At 43.8% G+C, this 19,452-nt stretch overlaps 1 protein-coding gene and 1 long non-coding RNA gene across 4 annotated transcripts in view; one reads left to right on the top strand and one right to left on the bottom strand.

Moving 5' to 3' along the window:
• Positions 1–19,452, bottom strand: part of LOC135218419 (uncharacterized) — a 99,016-nt gene that overhangs the window by 54,041 nt on the left and 25,523 nt on the right. The window lies entirely within an intron of this gene.
• LOC135218392 (zinc finger protein 665-like) overlaps positions 287–19,452 on the top strand; it is a 25,014-nt gene continuing 5,848 nt past the window's right edge. The window contains exon 1 of one of the 3 annotated variants that reach the window (XM_064254704.1): positions 287–433. The gene's annotated coding sequence lies outside the window, so the exon portion shown is untranslated. Of the gene's footprint in view, positions 434–3,284; positions 3,906–3,950; positions 4,269–19,452 lie in introns of those variants that run through there. The other 2 variants (XM_064254698.1, XM_064254690.1) reach the window with 2 other exon arrangements.

Genomic DNA, 19,452 nt, shown 5'->3' with positions numbered 1-19,452 from the left:
TCTTTGTGATATTTACAGTCTTTTGTTTATGCTTTTACGGCAATCACCAACGGGCTCTTACTAAACACGCCGCATTGGCTGGATACATACTGGGCTACCCTTGGGGGTCACTTTCTAGGAAAGACTGACTCTTTTTCATTTTTTCCTGTGACGTTTTTTTCCCAGTGACTTTTTTTTTTTACCTAGATTCGTATCACCTACTCTACAAAATGACACATTCAAGATTTTGGACACTGGGGATAGGGGGAAGGGGAGGTGTGTGTTGTTCCAGAATCTGTAAGATGGAACTGGAGAAGGGTCAACTGCGTATACGAAAAAATCTGAGCGTAAGAGAAACCTCATTTGGGAGTTCTCCTCGAGATTAAGTCACAAGTCACGTCGTTAGCGTTCAAGGAAGCCAGTAACCAAGGTCTGAAGAATTTAGACCTTGCAAGTAAGTATGAACCTTACGTCCACATGTTATAAGGAGGGTGGAAAAGGGACCGAAGAATATGACCTTTTTCCACTAAAAAAATCATAGCATATGTATCTATCCAACACTAAGCGTAATGGATGCAATCAGTAAATAGTACTATAACTGATTCAGTGATGTGACTGATTCCGGTAGTGAGAATTCTTATATGAGAAAAAAAATTACACTAGAAAAAAAACAATCCGAAGATTTTCAGCCTACACCAGAAAGGCACTAAGGGCCTCAGTGGTATGGTTAGTATGGTTTTGGCGTGCCACCTCGGTGGTCGCGAGTTCGATTCTCGAGCATTCTATTAAGGACTGGGAGTTGTGTATTTCTGATGATAAAAGTTCACTCTCGACGCGGTTCGGAAGTTACGTAAAGCCGTTGGTCCCATTGCTGAATAACCACTGGTTCCATGCAACGTAAAAACACCATACAAACAAACCAAGGACTGCTTTGGGACAACGCATCGGCGAACGGCTTAGCATATCTATAGCAACAACCTGTTGATGGAGCATTGTTGAAAATAACCCCTCAGAAATCTGACAAGTGCTAATTATAGTACCAAAGGGGAGAGTAGTCAGACAACACAAGAGGGGAAACTGTTCTGCAGGAACAGCCAGAGGGTTAAAAACCCTGTACCCGGTTCTTTGCAGTGCCTCTTCGGCCCGTACTTGGCACAACCCCTTTCGATCCTTTTACTGTAGTACCTCTGCTCATATTCTCCTCCTTCCATCTTACTCCCCACCCTCTCCTAACAATTGTTTCATAGCGCAACCGCGAGGTATTTCCTCCTGTTACTCCTTCAAAAACCTTTCGACTATCAATTTCCCTTTCAGCGCTAAATGACCTCACAGGTTCCAGCGCTTGGCCTTGGGCCAAAAATTCTATATTCCATTCCATTGAAGGCTTGAGAATACAATTACGATGAACAAGAACATACATCTGGTGCAGAACATCTGTTTCGTCACTTTAGGAACAATGAAAGCTGAGGGTTTCATAGGCCTATTGTAATGCGTGGAGAGAGAATTTGAGATTTCCGTTCTAAAGAAACGTTGTGTGAGCGGAAGACAACGTTTAGAAAACGTTAGTTAAAATGAAAGCTAATTTTCGGTGTCAAAGGGAGAAATCTTAAATAGGCATTGCAAAAATTGAGATGAGGTCCACGAGCCTATTAACAGGTGAGCACAGACCCCCATCTCTGAAACAAACAAACCTATATTGTCTGGAAAAGCATACCTTGGTATTCACTGTCAGCAAATGATAGTGGAGGCTAAATGGGGTTGCACGTTCGGAAAATATGCACAGACCCAACTCCCTAAACTTTGGAAAATTAAGCAGGGAAAAGGCTGGCATTTCGGTTGACAGGTCAAAAGGAAAGTTGCCTGCCACAAGGAGGTTCTTTGTATCAGTCTTCATCATTAAGGTTACTGGTATCCATATCTATATTAATTCTAATTACAGGTTTTGTAAATGAAGTTTAAATATATTACACGATCTCCAAAACATTTTTGTCAGAATATTGGATTGTACTTTCCGAGTTTTATTACAGTCGTTATGACTTAATGTGTAACATTTCTGGGGGACGATACTTTCAGGAAACACCTGCTCCTCCCATGCGTGGGCAGGAGAGCTCAAGGTCTGCTTTAAGCAAATGAAGAAGAAGAAGGGGTGGGGTGGGGGGCGGATAGCCGTGAAATGAGTGACAGCTGCGGGTGGTAATCGGTGTTACGAACTTATGAGACCTAAAAATATCTTGTTTACTTTTAATAACTCACTCTCTCTCACTCTCTCTCTCTCTCTCTCTCTCTCTCTCTCTCTCTCTCTCTCTCTCTCTCTCTCTCTCTCTCTCTCTATTTGGTAATCCTGAAAGAAAAGGAACAAAGTCTAACAAAATCAAACAGGAAAATTGAAAACTTAAATGCGACTTCGCTCGAGTGTGCCTACCACCGTGGCTGGTTTGTTATGAATATGGTAAACCTTTGCTGTGATGAATTCAGTTTTATTTATTTATTTGTTAATTATTTACATCGACTGTGAATGATGTTTTTCTATTTTTAAATAATGTAATAAAGAATAGCACGGTTAAATAATATTTCTCTTTCGTTTTAAGAATGAGATAAAGAAGAATATCTCAGTTATCAGAGTTGTTTTTCTCGAAGTAACTATACACGTGAAATCGTGAAAATTTTACGCTGGACGACAATAGAAGAAAAGTTTAGACTCAAACAGTTAAATAAAGTGACGAGAGAGAGAGAGAGAGAGAGAGAGAGAGAGACGAGAGAGAGAGAGAGAGGAGAAGAGAGAGAGAGAGGAGGAGAGAGAGAGAGAGAGAGAGAGAGAGAGAGAGAGAGAGATTCTCAAAAGTGATGAATGCCGCGTATGTTTAAGCACGTAACCAGCAAAATGTTTTTGGATGAATTTTGTCAACAAGACAAGACAATTAGGCCAAGGTTCATTTTCAGAATAATTCTCACTGGAGGAAAAAGCAGAATACTTCTCACTGGAGGAAAGGTGAAAATTATATATAGGAACGGCAATATCCAGTAAAACATCAACCACAAGCTCTATTGGGTTATAATTTAGTGAGACTTATAAAAAAGCAAATCATATAATGGGCAAGATGAATTGAGTGCTGGATACCAAATAGGCTAATATTGCATACAAAAGTGAAATTATACGTAGGTCTAACGTCATCCACTGACATAAACCATGGTTAAACAACAAAACTGTCTAGAAGATAAATTATATCTGAGCGTCAGATGGTAGGGTAGAGTTGAAAATTATACCATAGTATACCATAGGGGAAATCAAAGAGATTCTATAATTTGTAGATGAGATAAAGACGTAAGGGGAATGGATATCTGTTACTGATTTGATAAAGTTTAGGCTGCCAAACCTAACTCTAGGGGTATATATATCGGCCATCCCGGTAGAGTTGGAGTGGTTGGACGGCAAAATAAAAGCGATCCAGAAAATATTAGATTAGACGGTTAGACAGATGAGAGGATGGAGGTAAACTAAAAAGATTAGAAGTGGATTCAGTATCTTTGACTTCGGCAGCATTCAAGTCATCTCGCTCGCATACAGACAGGCCGACAAACAAAAACACCTTTATCTCATGACGCGAAGTTATTCATATTAAAATTGTTAGTTTTCGAGATACATATTTATGTAATACGTGTTCTGAAAACGAATACCATTCGTAAACCCGCCGTCGAGATTTAAAGCCGATTAAAATCTCACAAACTTCATTCAAGATTTTTTGAAACTTCAGAAGATGCCATGACAAATGGCAACATTTGAACAGCGTTTCGATGTGATTAAAACGTTGCGAAAAATACGTATCGCTAGAAGAGGACGTATATGAAAATTTACATCAAAGACATGAAGTGAAATAGAGTATAGGAGTCTGACACGAGCAACAAAGCAAACTAGAAAAATAAATAAGGTAAATGTGGCAAAACTCACAGAGCAACACCAAACAAAATGAGATTTATTAAAGTTTACGCCTGAGTAATGGGTTATCCTCGATGCCTACCTGGAAGGTGGCTTAAAGTTATTCCCATTAGAGGTCCTGAAAGCGAAATTCTCCGGTTTTTAATGGGAAAACGAAGGAAATGAAGAGGAGAGTTTGTCATATGGCAACAACCATGTCGGTGGCTTTGAAACTCCGGCCGAGAGAAGAAGAGAGGACACAAACAAAGATTTCGCGAAGCCTCAACCTCAAACTTACTTTGTGGCCCCCAATGGGCATCCCTACGCTCCTTTCTTACCCTGCTCTCTAGAATTGTGGCTCGATTGGGCGGACGAGGTGGGTATTGTGCCCCGATTTAGCTTATAATTCTTACTTTAGATATAAACGAGGGTACTGCAAGCACGAGTCCCGCAGGGTAGGCCTAAACAAGCCTACTGGAGAGGAAGGGAATTTTTAGTTGAAATAGACAGCCTTTAAGACGAATGTTTCACACATCTAATTTAATAATAATATAATCCATTGATAAGTTTACAAACGATGTTAGGTAGTATGTCATGCCTACGGTAAAGTAGAAGCCTAGGCCTACTCCGTAAATCTCAACAAAACTACCGTAGGTAGGCCTAGATTAGGCTTAAGTCTAACCCGGACCGTAAACAAATTCTTACTTGAGCAATGCTTTATGGTTATCTTATTTGGATCCTTGCTTAGAATAGGCAAATTTGTTTGCTAGTTAAGATTTAATAGGCCTACCTAAGCCTAGTCCTAATGTAGGCTTGGGCTAGGCCTAGGTTAGGTATTTCTTACCTGAAAGGGGCGGATCCAACCATTAAGGTAACAGTCTTCTGCTGTGCAAATCCAAATACCACAGACCTAAAGTGTACTTTACACAAAACTAGGCTGTTAGGCATAAAATATTGCAAACACATGATTTTGCTACCTAATTTATTAAAGCTTAAAGTGTTTGTTACAGAGATTATGGGAGTGGGCATATTATATATTTGGCAGTACTAAGGATATACGTCTATTAAGACCTTGGATCTAAGTGTTATGGAGAAAGCTTTAGGAAAATATTTAATAGGCTATCATTTTTGGTACAAAAAATTATAGAAGTGGTTGCATACCTAATACTATATTACAGCATATTTTTTACCGAAAAATTTAGAAATGGTTGCATATATTATAGCATATTTTTCTTACAAAAAAAATTATAGAAATAGTTGCATATACCTATCACAACATATTTTTTTTTCACAAAAAATTATAGAAGTGGATGCATAGGATATTACAAAAATTATAAAATGTTTGCTTATATTAGTTTTTTTTTTTTTACATAAAATTATAAAATGGTTGCAAATATTACAACAGAGGTGAGATCATTTGAGAAATCTACTGAAATATTGAGAAAATTTACATCTTATGTCTCAGGGGTTAATGTAAAAACATAGACATCAGATGGTAAAATTTCCGTTATCTTGGTAATTTTCCAAAATTCATCTCCCCTGTATAGTAATACCTCTTGGGTTTAGGCGCTTTGGGTTGCGCAAATTCACAGACACAAACTTTTTTTGGAACCTAACTAACTGGCATACATGATTTATTTCTGACATGTAACAATTGCAAAATCCTCAAGAAACCATACATTAGTGGTTATGTGTAATTTTTAATAAAATTTGTAAATTTTCAGGCTTTTATGTCTAAAGTCTAAACCTGGTATGAAAAATGTATTATTTTTATTTTTATACATAGATACTGTATGACACTAGCATACTTAAAATACAATAAAATCAATCAATATCACAAAACAGCTGTCGATGTAAATTGTTTTTTTCCCCCTCTCTCTCTCTCTCTCACTGACATAAGAAAGAGATTTTTTGTGCATATGTAACATGTATGTTTATTTGTTTTGTACAGGCAGTCCCCAGGTTACAGCAGGGGTTCCATTCCAGGCAGGATGTTGTAAGCCGAAAATTGCCTTAACCTGAATCGTCATAATTACAAAGGGAATAAATAGCAACTGCGCTGAAAGTCCAGGTTATAGCCCTGTAAAGCAGGTTAACAGTGTCATGAGGCAAGCGCCCTAAGTCCGGAACGTCTTAACCCAAACATGATGTAACCTGGGGACTGCTTGTATACAGTTATGCCTCAATCTTCTGCAATTTGTGTTAAGCGAATTCACAATAGCACGAACTTTTCACTGTAACCTAACTAATTATCATACACGAGTTTTGCACAGACATGCGAACGTTAAAACATTTTCAAGTCCTCGAGAAGCCCTGAAAAAGTGTTTTTTGTTAAATTTTTTATGTAATTTATAGGTTTTCAAGCTTTTATGTGTAAATTAAATAACATTAAATAATAAAATTAATAATTCTCTCTCTCTCTCTCTCTCTCTCTCTCTCTCTCTCTCTCTCTCTCTCTCTCTCTCTCTCTCTCTCTCTCTCTCTCTCTCTCTCTCTCTCTCTGTGTGCGCATGTGTAATTACAAAGTTCATTGTGAAAACATCTTTCTTTCATCTTTTAACTTAAAGAGAAGCTCGAAACTATAGCTGTCAGGTATGTCAATTTAATGTGACACGGGGGAGTGTTGTGATTAGGAGCTCTCTCTCTCTCTCTCTCTCTCTCTCTCTCTCTCTCTCTCTCTCTAAAATAAGAGATTTTTAATGCATATGTAACATGTATGTTTATTTTTGTTTTGTATATTGTAGATTTATAGATGAATGTGATGTTACTTTATTAATTTTTTCATATTTTCCTTGCTATAATTAAAACATTTTGCATTTCTATACTATATTATTTAATTTTAAAAAGATTACATGTTGATTCCAAGTCTTTTCTACGTCCTTCGGAACAACGGACCCCTGTACCCTAACTGTCAACTATCTTGACATAGTGATTGCGAAGGGGACAAAAGGTTGCCCACCCATGATCAAATGTAGATAGGTAGCCCCACCCACAACTGGGGTAGAAAGGATACAACATAGCAGAGAGCTCAATTTATTTCTGACAAAGGTTGTAAGCTGCAGTCCTTTAAATTTGGATGTCGTTGTCTTTACCGGTTGTTGACATTAATTACGGGAAATTCACGTATTCACAGTATTTTCCTATAAGAAATATCCACAAATTCAGTTTTTTTTAATCAATTTCATCATAAAATGCACTGTGTGATAGAACTATTTAAAAAAACCTGGTATGAAAATTTTTTTGTGTTTTTTTTTTGAGTTTTAACTAACAAAATTGGCAGTTTTAAGCATTTTTGTAGGGGTTTCAACTATTCACGGATTCTAGCTATTCATGGGGCGTCTGGTACACATTCCCCGCGCGAATACGGGAGAAACACTGTAACTTTGTAAAATTTACGATTGTGTTGTAAAAGAGGCCCCACAAGGGGTTGTAAATAGCCATTTTCAAGTTGTTGTGAAGGGTAGGGAAATTTTATTTTTTTCTTACACCATGTGCACTTGTATATCTTCCTCTTTCCATTGATATGAAATTGTTAAGATACAATAAAGTTTTACACATACTTACCTGGCAGATATATACTTAGCTTATGTCTCTGACGTCCGACAGAATTCAAAACTCGCGGCACACGCTACAGGTAGGTCAGGTGATCACCCCCTACCGCCGCTGGGTGGCGGTAATAGGAATCATTCCCGTTTTCTGACAGAATTTTTCTTCCCCCTATCTCCTGAGGGGAGGATGGGTGGGCCATTAAACGTATATATCTGCCAGGTAAGTATGTGTAAAACTTTATTGTATCTTAACAATTTCATTTTTACACATGCAACTTACCCGGCAGATATATACTTAGCTGATTGGCACCCTTGGAGGAGGGTAAGAGATAGTTACTCAATATGAATAGCAATTCAAAAAACAGGGAAAACAACTTTTGTTGTAGGTACTATAAATAAACTTAAATACCTTGATTCCTACCTTATTGGGCAGAAGACTTCATGAGTACTGTCTATGAGTCTGCTTGCGTCAAGAGTTCCAGTGAGGATGAGACCTATCACTGAGAACCCTTCTGGATCATGTCAATGGGGGCGAGCCCGCTTACTCGACAGAGCCTTATTTGGATCATACCAATGGGGCCTATCCCACTTACATGGTAGAGCCTTCACCTTTGTCGTATCAACGGGGACTAACCCTCTTACAAGACAGAGCCTAGGTCCAAAACATTACAAGGAGCATGAAAACAACCAATCTCGACCACCTGACCACACTACTTTGTTATACACTACGAATTGAAAATGGTACTTTTTCCTGACCACTTTCAATCGACCATAAAAACAACACCACAAGATTAAAATTCCTAATCTATCTAAACTAAGCTAGATTGGTTTCAGCCCCCTGTCCCAGCACCGAATCCGCAGACACGTAAGGTCCGAGAGAGAAGCACTTATCATAAGTCACACGTACATCTCTCAAATAGTTAGACGCAAACACAGAATTGCATCTCCAATATGTGGATCCAATTAAGTCGTTTAACGACATATTCTTGTGGAAAGCTAATGAGGTTGCTACGGCTCTGACCTCATGCGCTTTCACTCTCAGCTGCCCGAGGTATTCCTCTTCACAGGCAATATGTGCTTCTTTAATAGTTTCTCTGATAAAGAATGCCTGTGCATTCTTTGACATCGTTCTTCTCGGATCTCTTACCGAGCACCAAAGGCTCTCTGAGTTTCCTCCCATTTGTTTTTTCCTCTCTAGATAGAACTTGAGGATCCTTACCGGACACAAGGTTCTCTCTATTTCTCTCTCTACCAGGGAAGTCAATCCTTTAACTTCAAACGTCCTTGGCCAAGGCTTAGAAGGATTCTCATTTTTTGCTAAAAATAGGGGGTTAAATGAACACACTGCAGAATCCTTCCTGAAGCCCACTGTGCCTTCTAAAGCCTGGAGTTCACTAATCCTTTTAGCTGATGCTAATGCAAAGAGAAAAATCGATTTTCTAGTCAAGTCTCTGAACGTTGAGTTATTGGGAGGTTCAAATTTCTCTGACATGAGAAACCTCAGTACCACATCCAGGTTCCAGCTGGGTGGTCTGGCTGTCTTGGACTTCGAAGTCTCAAATGATTTAATCAAATCGTGTAAATCTTTGTCATCCGTGATGTTTAGCCCTGTATGTCTAAACACCAAGGAAAGCATACTTTTATAACCTTTTATAGTCGAGACTGCAAGGTTACATTTTAGTCTCAAATATAAGAGGAAATCTGCTATTTCCGTCACAGAGGTACTGGAAGAGGATACATTCTGATTCCTGGCCCACCTTCGGAACACTTCCCACTTCGACTGGTACACGCGTATAGTTGACGGTCTCCTGGCCCTTGCAATTGCCTTTGCAGCAGCGCGTGAAAACCCCTTCGCTCTGACGAGTCCTTCGACAGTCTGAAGGCAGTCAGACCGAGCGCGGGGAGGTTTTTGTGGTATCTGTCGAAGTGGGGCTGTCTGAGAAGATCGTTCCGTAAAGGAAGGTACCTTGGAAAATCTATCATCCATTCCAGTACCTCTGTGAACCACTCTTGAGCTGGCCAAAATGGGGCGATTAGGGTCAATTTTACTCCTTTCGTCAGGACAAACTTCCTTATTACGTTTCGTATGATCTTGAAGGAGGAAAAGCGTAGCCGTCTATTCCTTCAACCAATTTAGGAGGAGGCCGTCTATCGCCACTGCTCTTGGATCTGAAATCGGAGAGCAGTAGTTCCAGCCTGGCATTCCAATGAGTTGCAAACAGGTCTATGTTTGACCTTCCCCATAGGTTCCAAATTTGATTGCAGACCTCTGAGTGTAGAGTCCACTCCGTGGAAATGACTTGATCTCTCCTGCTCAACAAGTCTGCTCTGACGTTTTTTCTCGCCTTGTATAAACCTCGTCAAGAGTGTGATGTTCCGCTCCTTTGACCATAGAAGAAGCTCTTTCGCCTTCTTGTACAGTGAGAGGGAGTGAGTCCCCCCCTGTTTTCTTATGTAGGCTAGAGCTGTCGTGTTGTCGGAATTTACCTGCAACACTGAGTGCGACTTGGGCTTCCCACTGCCTGAGAGCCAGATGTACTGCCACTAACTCTTTCTCGTTGATGTGCCAGGACACCTGTTCCCCACTCCAGGTGCCTGACACTTCTCTCGGGCCCAACGTCGCCCCCCATCCCGTCTCCGATGCGTCTGTAAACAACACTAGGGAGGGGTTCGGTAACTGCAGCGATAGTCCCTCGTTCAGTCTGCCTGGTTCTAACCACCAGCTGAGGTTTTTCTTTATCTCTCTGGACAGAGGAAAAGATTCCCACAGATCTTGATTCTTCTGGTCCCAATTCTCCTTCAAGAAGAATTGAAGAGGTCTTATGTGAAGCCTCCCTAGAGAAACGAACTGTTCCAATGAGGAGAGGGTCCCCAGAAGACTCATCCATTCCCTCGCGGAACATTGTTCTTTCTCTAGGAAGGTCTTCACTTTTAGAATGCACCGTTCCTGTCTTTCTATGGACGGAAACACTTGAAAACCCCGAGAATCCATCAGAATCCCCAGATAGACAATGCTTTGCTGGGGATCCATCTGGGATTTCCCGAGGTTCACTAAACAGTCCCAGAGACTGAGTCAAGTCCAACGTTGATCTTAGGTCCTCCAGACACTGATCCCTGGATTGCGAGCGAATCAACCAATCGTCGAGATACAGCGATATCCTTATTCCTTTTAAATGCAGCCAATGTGCTACATTTTTCATCAATCCCGTGAAAACTTGGGGAGCTGTGGAAAGACCGAAACAAAGGGCGCGAAACTGATATACTTGGCCCTGTATCATAAATCTTAGATACCTTCTGGACGAGGGATGGATGGGTACATGAAAGTAGGCATCTTGGAGATCCAATGACACCATCCAATCTCCTTTTCTTAGTGCTGAAAGAACTGACGACGTCGTCTCCATCGTGAACGTTGTTTTGATCACAAAGTGATTCAGAGCGCTTACGTCCAGCACTGGTCTCCACTCCCCAGAGGCTTTTGGTACCAGAAAGAGGCGATTGTAAAATCCTGGTGAATGAATGTCTAATACCTTTTCTATCGCCTTCTTTTCTAGCATCTGTTGCACCAGATGTAATAGTGCTTGGTTTTTTAAAGGATCTCTGTATCTTGCCGCTAACTCCCTTGGAGTGGATGTTAAGGGCGGTTTTTCCCTGAAGGGGATCAGGTATCCTCTCTCGAGGATCGAGAGGGACCAGTTGTCCGCCCCTCTCTGAGCCCAGACTTTCGCGAACCTCAAAAGTCTGGCTCCTACTGGAGTCTGGAGGACTCCTGTCTCACTGCGGCTTCGAGAATGGCCTTCGAGAAGATCTTCCTCTCTTGAACGGCCTTCTACTCTTAGTTGCGGGTCTTGAGGTTGTTCTTCCTCGAAAGGGCTGTTGGAAAGACACCTTATTCGCTGTTCCCTCTCTCTTAGCCATCGGCACAGCCGGTTTAAGCCTCTTGGCGGACTGAGCAAGAAGATCCTGCGTAGCTTTCTCCTACAGTGATCTGGAAATGTCCTTCACTGTCTCCTGAGGAAAAAGGTATTCCGAGAGTGGAGAAAAAAGCAAAGAGGATCTCTGTAATGGCGAAACAGACTTGGAGAGAAACGAGCTATAAACTGATCTCTTTTTGAGCACTCCTGCTCCAAAGAGAGATGCTACTTCTGTGGATCCATCCATGACTGCCTTGTCCAAGCATGAAAGGACACTTGATAACACCTCCATAGTCACGAACTCCGGATCTTGCGCTCTTTTTGCTAGAGCTCCTAAGGCCCAATCCATGAAGTTGAAGACTTCAAGTGTGCGAAATAGACCCTTGAGTAAATGGTCCATCTCGCACATTCCCCAAGACGCTTTAGCCGACAGTAGAGAGCGTCTTCTAGAAGATTCTACTAGAGCAGAAAAATCCGCGTTTGCGGAAGCCGGAAGGCCTAACCCCATGGGTTCCTTCGTGTCGTACCAGACACCCGGCTTACCTGTCAATCTAGACGGAGGACACAAAAACACCGTCTTACCTGCCTCCTTCTTAACCAGGAGCCAGTTCTCCAGATTCTTGATGGCCTTCCTCATAGATAGAGTTGGCCGCATCTTGACAAAAGAGGGGGATTTTGCCAACTTAGTACTTGATAGCAGAGATCCCGGAGAAGGAGGATCAGCTGAACACAGCGAGTCCCCAAACTCCTGAAGAAGTAATGCAGAAAGTCTCTTATAATCAGAGACTCCTACTTATTTCGTCTCTTCCTCCTCCGAGACTTCCTCCAAAGTTACATTCGGAGAGGGAGACTTCTTCGGTGAAGAAGTCCTGGCAGGTATGCGACTCTTATCCTTCAAGAGCTCGTCCGAAGGAGCCGCCAGTTCAATACCCGAGATATGTTTCCTCGGTAAAGAACAAAACTCCGCTTTACTTCTCTCCCTAGGTTCTTGATACCTACTAGGGGAGGATCTAGAGCCTGAGTTATTAGGCTCTTGGCGCCTATCCGGAGAAACACTCCTGTGAGGAGAGGCGCTTGCGCCTACTCTTCTGTGACTCTTAGGAGTAGGGAGCGCGCCTGACAAAAGGCTCCTTTCAGGCTCCTGAATCTTACGAGGAGAGGCGTCAGAGCCTACTCCTGATCTACCAGGATTAGGGCGCAAGTCCCTGGAAAGGCTCTTTTTAGGCTCTTGCTGCCTTTGAGGCGAAGCGCTTGCGCCTACTCTTGATCGTCTTACAGGAGTAGGGCGCCGATCCTCGATTAGGCTCCTTTCAGGCTCTCGATGCCTGCTAGGAGAACGGTAAGCGTCCGCTCTAGATACTCTTCCAGGAGTCGGGCGCGAACCCCTGTTTAGGTTCTTCGTAGAATCTTGGAACCTACTAGGAGAGGCGCTTGACTCCCCTGAAGAAAGCCTATCATAAGGTCTCGAGTAACTTAACGAGACTCGATCATCCAGGCGTCCTATCGAACGTTGGCGCCTTCTAGAAAAATCATCCTTAGAAGGAGAGCCTTTCTCGCTTCTATCTCTCTTAGTAGAGCGCTCTCGTTCTTTCCTACCACTTGCAGAGGAGATCCTACTCCTCGGAGATCGTTCGACAGATACGAACCGATCGTCTTCTCGCAAGGAGACTCTTTCCTTACTCCTACAAGGAGAGGATCTAGCGCCTACTTCCTGCCGCTTTGCGCTATGACTCCTAGCTTCCGAGCTTCTACGAGGAGAATACCATCTTCCCTGTCTCGATGAAGTTTCAAAGGAGTCGTCTACTCTAGGAGGCGAATAGGCTCTTACTGGAGAAGATCGTCTATCATACTCCTCCTTCCTAACCGACCTCTTAACTGGAAGAGAGGCGTCCTTCCTGCGAGAAGGCTCCTTGCGCCTACTAGTCGAAAGCGAGCCTACTAAAGAAGAGAGATTCTCTTGGAGGTCCAACAGGAATCTCTTAGTAGATGACCGAATCCCTTCTGGAGAGGATTCCGGATCCTTCATAGCCTTCTTAGGCGCAGGAGAATACTCCGGAAAAGGCTCCGGGCTGGAGTCAAGAGCGCCTACTCCTGGAGGTTTCCAGGCTCTCTTGAGAGGGCGCGATTTGGAAGAAGAGCTCCAATCCTTGTTTAGGAGAGGACGAATCGGAGTCGGAAAAACACTTCTTAAGAGGCTTTTCCTATAGCTCTCTATAGCAGCCTGGGACGAGTCTACAGGACCTGCTGAAGGGACGCCTGACCGTTGGGGATACTCTACATCCCCCTTGCGGCTTTCGACATTCCTCCTCCCCTGGGCATGGGAGTCTGAAAGAGGTCTAGGCCTAGGAGCGATGCGGAGTCGGTCAGACGCCCCCTCCACTGCACTGGGGACACTGCACTTATCACTAGACACTTCACCCTTACCTTGGTTTATATCTCGCAATTGCTGTTGCAAATTGCGGATTGAAGCTTCCACAGCGGCTCTCTCGGCAGACACATCTGCGGGTTCGCTGCGGGGGGAAGGAGCTGAAACCAAAAAGGAAGATGGCGAAGCTACTGCAGGGTTAGAAATACTATCCTGTTCCGCAGAACAGGATCTACTTGAACTTCTAGCTGAAGCTTTTCTAATCCTATCCTTTTCTAACTTTCTAACATACGAAGTTAGTTCTTTCCATTGTAATTCAGTTAAGTTCTCACATACATCACACGTATACCTTAACCGAACAATCCCTCCCCCTACATTTTACACAAACAGTGTGAGGGTCCAAAGTAGCCTTAGGCAACCTCACCTTGCATCCCTCATTTACACATACTCTAAACAGAGTTCCAGGTGTTAAATCGGACATAATTACTAACTAAATCCAACACAAAGCGTATGCCAACAACCAAAGATCAAATACTTCCCAAATAATCCTCGGCGAAGCAAGCAAGAAATTCTAAGCAGGAGCTACCAACAAAGTTGTTGTCAGCACCGGCGACAGAAAAATTCTGTCAGAAAACGGGAATGATTCCTATTACCGCCACCCAGCGGCGGTAGGGGGTGATCACCTGACCTACCTGTAGCGTGTGCCGCGAGTTTTGAATTCTGTCGGACGTCAGAGACATAAGCTAAGTATATATCTGCCGGGTAAGTTGCATGTGTAAAAGTGTTTTTTCTTGCCAACCTCAAAGTTTACCCTGCCTGGAGTGCGGGGGTGGGGGGGTTGCTTGGCGGGCCAATGGGCCAAGTGGCAGAGTTATGGGGTGGAGAAGTGGGTAGTAGTTGTCCTTCGGACAAGACTCTGCCCAGGAGGATGTATCCCCCAGATTCACTGAAGTTCTTGGCTCTCCGGGAGGAAATGCAGAAGTTGCTGGAAAAGGATGAGATAGAGGAAGTGGTGCGTCCTTCTCCGGGGTTTTACAGTCACATCTTCTTGGTGCCCAAGGCGTCGAGAGGTTGGAGGCCTGTAATCGACTTATCTACCTTGAATCATTTCATCAGGAAAACGAGATTCAAGATGGAGACTCCGCAATCAGTGTTGGCAGCTTTGAGGGAAAGCGACTTCATGCTGTTGATAGATTTGAAGGACGCATATTTCCAGATCCCTATTCATCTATGGTCCAGGAAGTTCCTGCGCTTCTCTCTCGGAGACAAGGTCTTCAAGTTCAAAGTCCTGTGCTTCGGGCTGACCACAGCCCCTTAGGTGTTCACAAGGGTCATCTCTCTCATCTCAGGTTGAGCCCATGCTCAGGGGATCCGTTTGCTGAGGTACCTCAACGATTGGTTGGTCTTAGCAGGTTCCAGGGAGAAGCTTCTGCAGGAAAGAGATCGTGTGCTTCAGTTTTGTCTGGAACTGGGCATCAGGGCAAACCAAGAGAAGTCAAACCACCTCATACCCAGTCAAAGGATCCTTTATATGGGCATGGTCATTGATTCGGCCATTTCAAGGGTTTTTCCGTCGGATCAGAGGTTGGAGAAGTTGTGAGTAATGGCGTGCAACTTCCTGTCACAACCACATCAGTCAGCTCATCAGTGACGTTCTTCTGGGAATTTCATCTTCTCTGGAGAAGCTGGTCCCTCATGAGTGACTTCATCTTCGGTCTCTGCAATGGAGTCTGAGAGAATTCTGGTCTCCGGCGGGGGACTTGCCCCTAATAAGGGTTCCTCTGTCTCTAGAAGTGAGAGAAGACCTTCCTTCTGTTTTCAGGTGCCTCCTTGGCAGGTTGTGGGGGCTCATTTAGGTGGCCTCATTGCCTCAGGTGTTTGGAGTTTGGAGGACAAGCAGCAGTTTATCAACATCTTAGAGTTAAAGGCAGCCTTTCTGGGTCTGAAGGAATTTCTGGAGAAGGTAGAGGGTCATTCTGTTGTTCTCATGTCGGACAACACCTTGGTGGTTGCTTATGTGAACAAGCAGGGGGGCCTGGTTTCATGTCAACTCCACCGATAGTCGAGGTTCACCAGTGGGTGGTCAGCAATTCGGTAGAGCTCTCAGCCAGGTATATCCCATGCAAACGGAATGTGGTCGCATGCAAGCTCAGTCATCGGGATTAGATCCTAAGCACAGAATTGTCCCTTCATCTGTTAGCAGCTCTTCCATGTTTGGGGGAGACCCATGCTGGACCTTTTTGCGACCCGGTTCAACAGGAAACTGGAGATATTCTGTTTGGTGGTTCCAGATCCTCTGGCATTAGTGTAGGATGGGTTATGACATCCCTGGGACAACCTGGAACCTGGAAGTGTATGCCTTCCCTCCGTTTTGTTTGGTCCGTCAAGTCCTGAACAGGTTGATGAGTTCAGTCTCAGGATGACTTTGGTAGCCCCTCTGTGGCCACAGGCGGAATGGTTTCCGGATCTGCTATCGTTGTTGTCGGAGGTACCAAGAGAAATTCTCCCCTGGCGGCATCTCCTGTGTCAGCTGGATGTAGAAAGGTTCTACCTGTCAGTAGAATCCCTCTCTCTTCACGGTTGGAGGCTATCAAGTATCTCCTCCGAGTGAGAGGCTTTTCTCAGAGGACAGCAGGGCATATGTCCAGCAGTCTCAGAAGGTTGACCTGTGCAGTTTACCAAGGCAAATGGGCAATTTACTGTGACTGGTGTCGTAAATGGGGTTTTTCTCCACTCAGAATCTCTATTCAGCACATAGCAAACTTTTTGGCCTTCCTCAGAGATGAGAAAGGTTTGTCTGTTTCTGCTATTAGAGGCTACAGGGCGGCAGTGTTGCGTCTTAGAGGTATCGACATTTCCTCATCCTGGGAACTTTAGTTGCTAGTTAAAGGGTTTGAGCAATCGAGTTGTTCTAGAGAGCTCAAGCCCCCGATGTGGGATGTTTCCTTGGTCCTGAGAAGTTTCACTAAAGCTCCATATGAGCTTTTGCGTCATTCGTCTGACAGGGACTTGACACTCAAAATGGTTTTCATCCTGGCCTTGGCGTCTTCGAAGAGAAGGGGGAAGCTGCACGGTCTGAGCTATGATGTGAAGCACACCAGGGGTTGGGGGTCAGTGTCCTTCGAATTTGTCCCGGAATTCATGACTAAGACTCAGAATCCCTCGTTGCACGATGATAGGTTCACCTCCTTTTCCATTCCATCACTGAATGACTTTGTGGGCAGTGATTCTCAAAGAGCTTTTGTTACGTCCTGTCAGGGCTCTGCGTTGCTACCTTAAAAGGACACAGCACCTTAGGCCAGGCTGTCGTAGGCTTTTTGTTAGTACAGGACGTACAAAGGAGGTATCCAAGTATACAGTCTCTTTTTGGATACGGGAATCCATCAGACAGGCATGCTCAACTCTTGATGATTCCGCCACCATGCCTGTGCAGGCTAAAGCACATGACATTAGGGGTATTGGACCCTCCCTGGCTTTCAAGAAGAATTTGGTTACGCCAGTCCACATTCACCTACTTCTATCTGAGGATGTTGCCCACAGATCTATGGACACATTTTCCCTAAGTCCTGTGGTGGCTGCCCAACAGATTGTGTAACTCATCATTGCCCTTAACAGGGCACATTTGTATCTTACCCAAGATGATTGTATGGATGAGAGAATGAGTGAGTTGGCTGGTTTTCTCTTGTACCTTTCCTTCTTCCTTCGGGCGGGTTGAGGAATAGACACGTCATTCACTGGACTGGTCTGATACAGGTGAGTAATGTAGTCATACTGATAGTTTGCTCCCTTGGTAAGCAAATAACCAACCCTCTATTCAGTAGCATATACTCCACTCCTTGGCAAGGGGGAGTAGGGAGTGGTAACGAACCCTGGTGCGTTGGTTTGTTATTGGAGAGTCAAAGTTTCTCTTCAGTTCCCTACACAATGATTCATCCCATATATCATTGTACGTTGCTCAGTGACGGAGTCGTTGGATATCAATGTATCTAGCTTCTCATGGGCATCAGTCCCTCTCTGGTAGATATTTCTTCTGGAGCTGGACTGGTGGGTAGGCCCCCAGCCGGTTTAGGATGTCTGTACCTCCCTCCAAGTATAAGTCTATGCTATTGTTAAGACCGAAGGTTTGTTCGCGTATGAACAAATGACAAATTTTCTAAGACTTCATAGCTACAAACCTGAGGTCTTAACATTGTACTGCCCACCTCTAGCTGCCCTTCTTTCCTCCTAAAGACATCCTGGGTTGGGAAAGACTGAACACTGTAGTGTGGATGCGTGGTCCTTGACCACTTTTCACCTGAATACGCACACGTTGCCAGATCTCACAAGATTCCTTGCTTTTCATCTGCAATTTAACTGGATCCAGCTAGGCGCTAGAAAATTATCATATTGTTAAGACCTCAGGTTTGTATCTATGAAAAATACAAATTGTCTTAGAAAATTGGTCATATTTTATCCTGGCTCCTAACGGTTAACTACAGACTTTTTGACCAGTTTTTTAGGTTAGGAAACAGTTTCCACAATTACATCTGATGATGTCTGACTCAGGAGAAACTAGTATCCATTATTACAGCAAAGGCTGCAAGACACAGTTGATGTCTGATAGGTACGACTTTGATAAGGTGTGTGCCAAATGTAGAGGTCAAGTTTGCTCTCCAGATATGACATGTGCAGACTGGGATGATAGACAATGGAGAGTTTTGTCTTCCTACCTTTCCAAACTGGAAAAGGATAGGAAGCATAAAGCGACAGCTAGGTATGAAAGCTCTTTAAGTTATTCTGGAATCTTCCAAATTTTCATCTGAAGTTCCTATTATCTCTGTTATGTCCCAGTCTATGGCGCTTCAGTGATAAATCCAGGTCACTGGCACCAGTGTTGTCTTCAGAGCATCAAGTAGTGTCAGAGCATGTTTTGGCTAGATCTCGCTCCCTTAGATGACCTAGTGTGCAAGAGCATCAAGTAGCTCTGGATCTTCTATCTGTGAATAGTGCAGGTGCTTCTGAGCACCCAGCTCCAGTTTGTGTTTTGGTTTCCAAACGCCTAGTAATGCTAGGGCGCATGCTGTCTCCTGTTTGTGTCTTGGCTTCCAGTGCCTACTTGCACCCAAGTGTCCAGTGACAGTCATCCGCTCAACTGTTATCGAGTGTACAGAGGCTCCTGAGCATCCATTGGCACCAGAGCTCGCATTTGTGCCTGAGTGCCCATTGGCGTAAGTGTTCTCAACTGTGCTTGAGCATCATACAGCGCCAGTTCCACCTGCTGCTTCTCATCATTCAACTCCTGCTGGTGCAGTTGATACTCACCTCTCTCCAGTGTCATCTGCTGAAGAGGAGCAGCAGGTTGCAGAGGATCCCAAACCCTCAATATCATATGGGGTGCTTTGGCAGTTTCTTCTCAAAAGCTACCCCACCTTTTCCAAGCCAGCTGCTGCTGCTTCACCTGCCTCTACTTTTCAAATGGGCAGTATTTCTTGAGTCATCTAAACTCCCTTGGATGGTTCTTTCAACTTCAACCAAGAAAGCCATGAGGAAAGTTGAAAGCTGGCTTGGCGATAAGAGGGAACAAGGAAAGGCCGTCATCTCTTTCCCACCTCTTGCCTGACCAAGAGAAGGCATTCGTTCCATGACACTGGAGAGTCTCCCTCTCTGGATGTTTCTGCCTCTGCCCAGGGGAACATCTCAGGGCTTATACAGTCATCTCAAAGATTGGCGGAGAAGGTAATGTTTTCCTCAGTCGAG

This window comes from Macrobrachium nipponense, chromosome 19 (assembly GCF_015104395.2).
Source record: "Macrobrachium nipponense isolate FS-2020 chromosome 19, ASM1510439v2, whole genome shotgun sequence".
NCBI lineage: Eukaryota > Metazoa > Arthropoda > Malacostraca > Decapoda > Palaemonidae > Macrobrachium > Macrobrachium nipponense.
The sequence above is the reverse complement of the archived record's forward strand: the minus strand, read 5'-3'. Positions and strand labels throughout refer to the sequence as shown.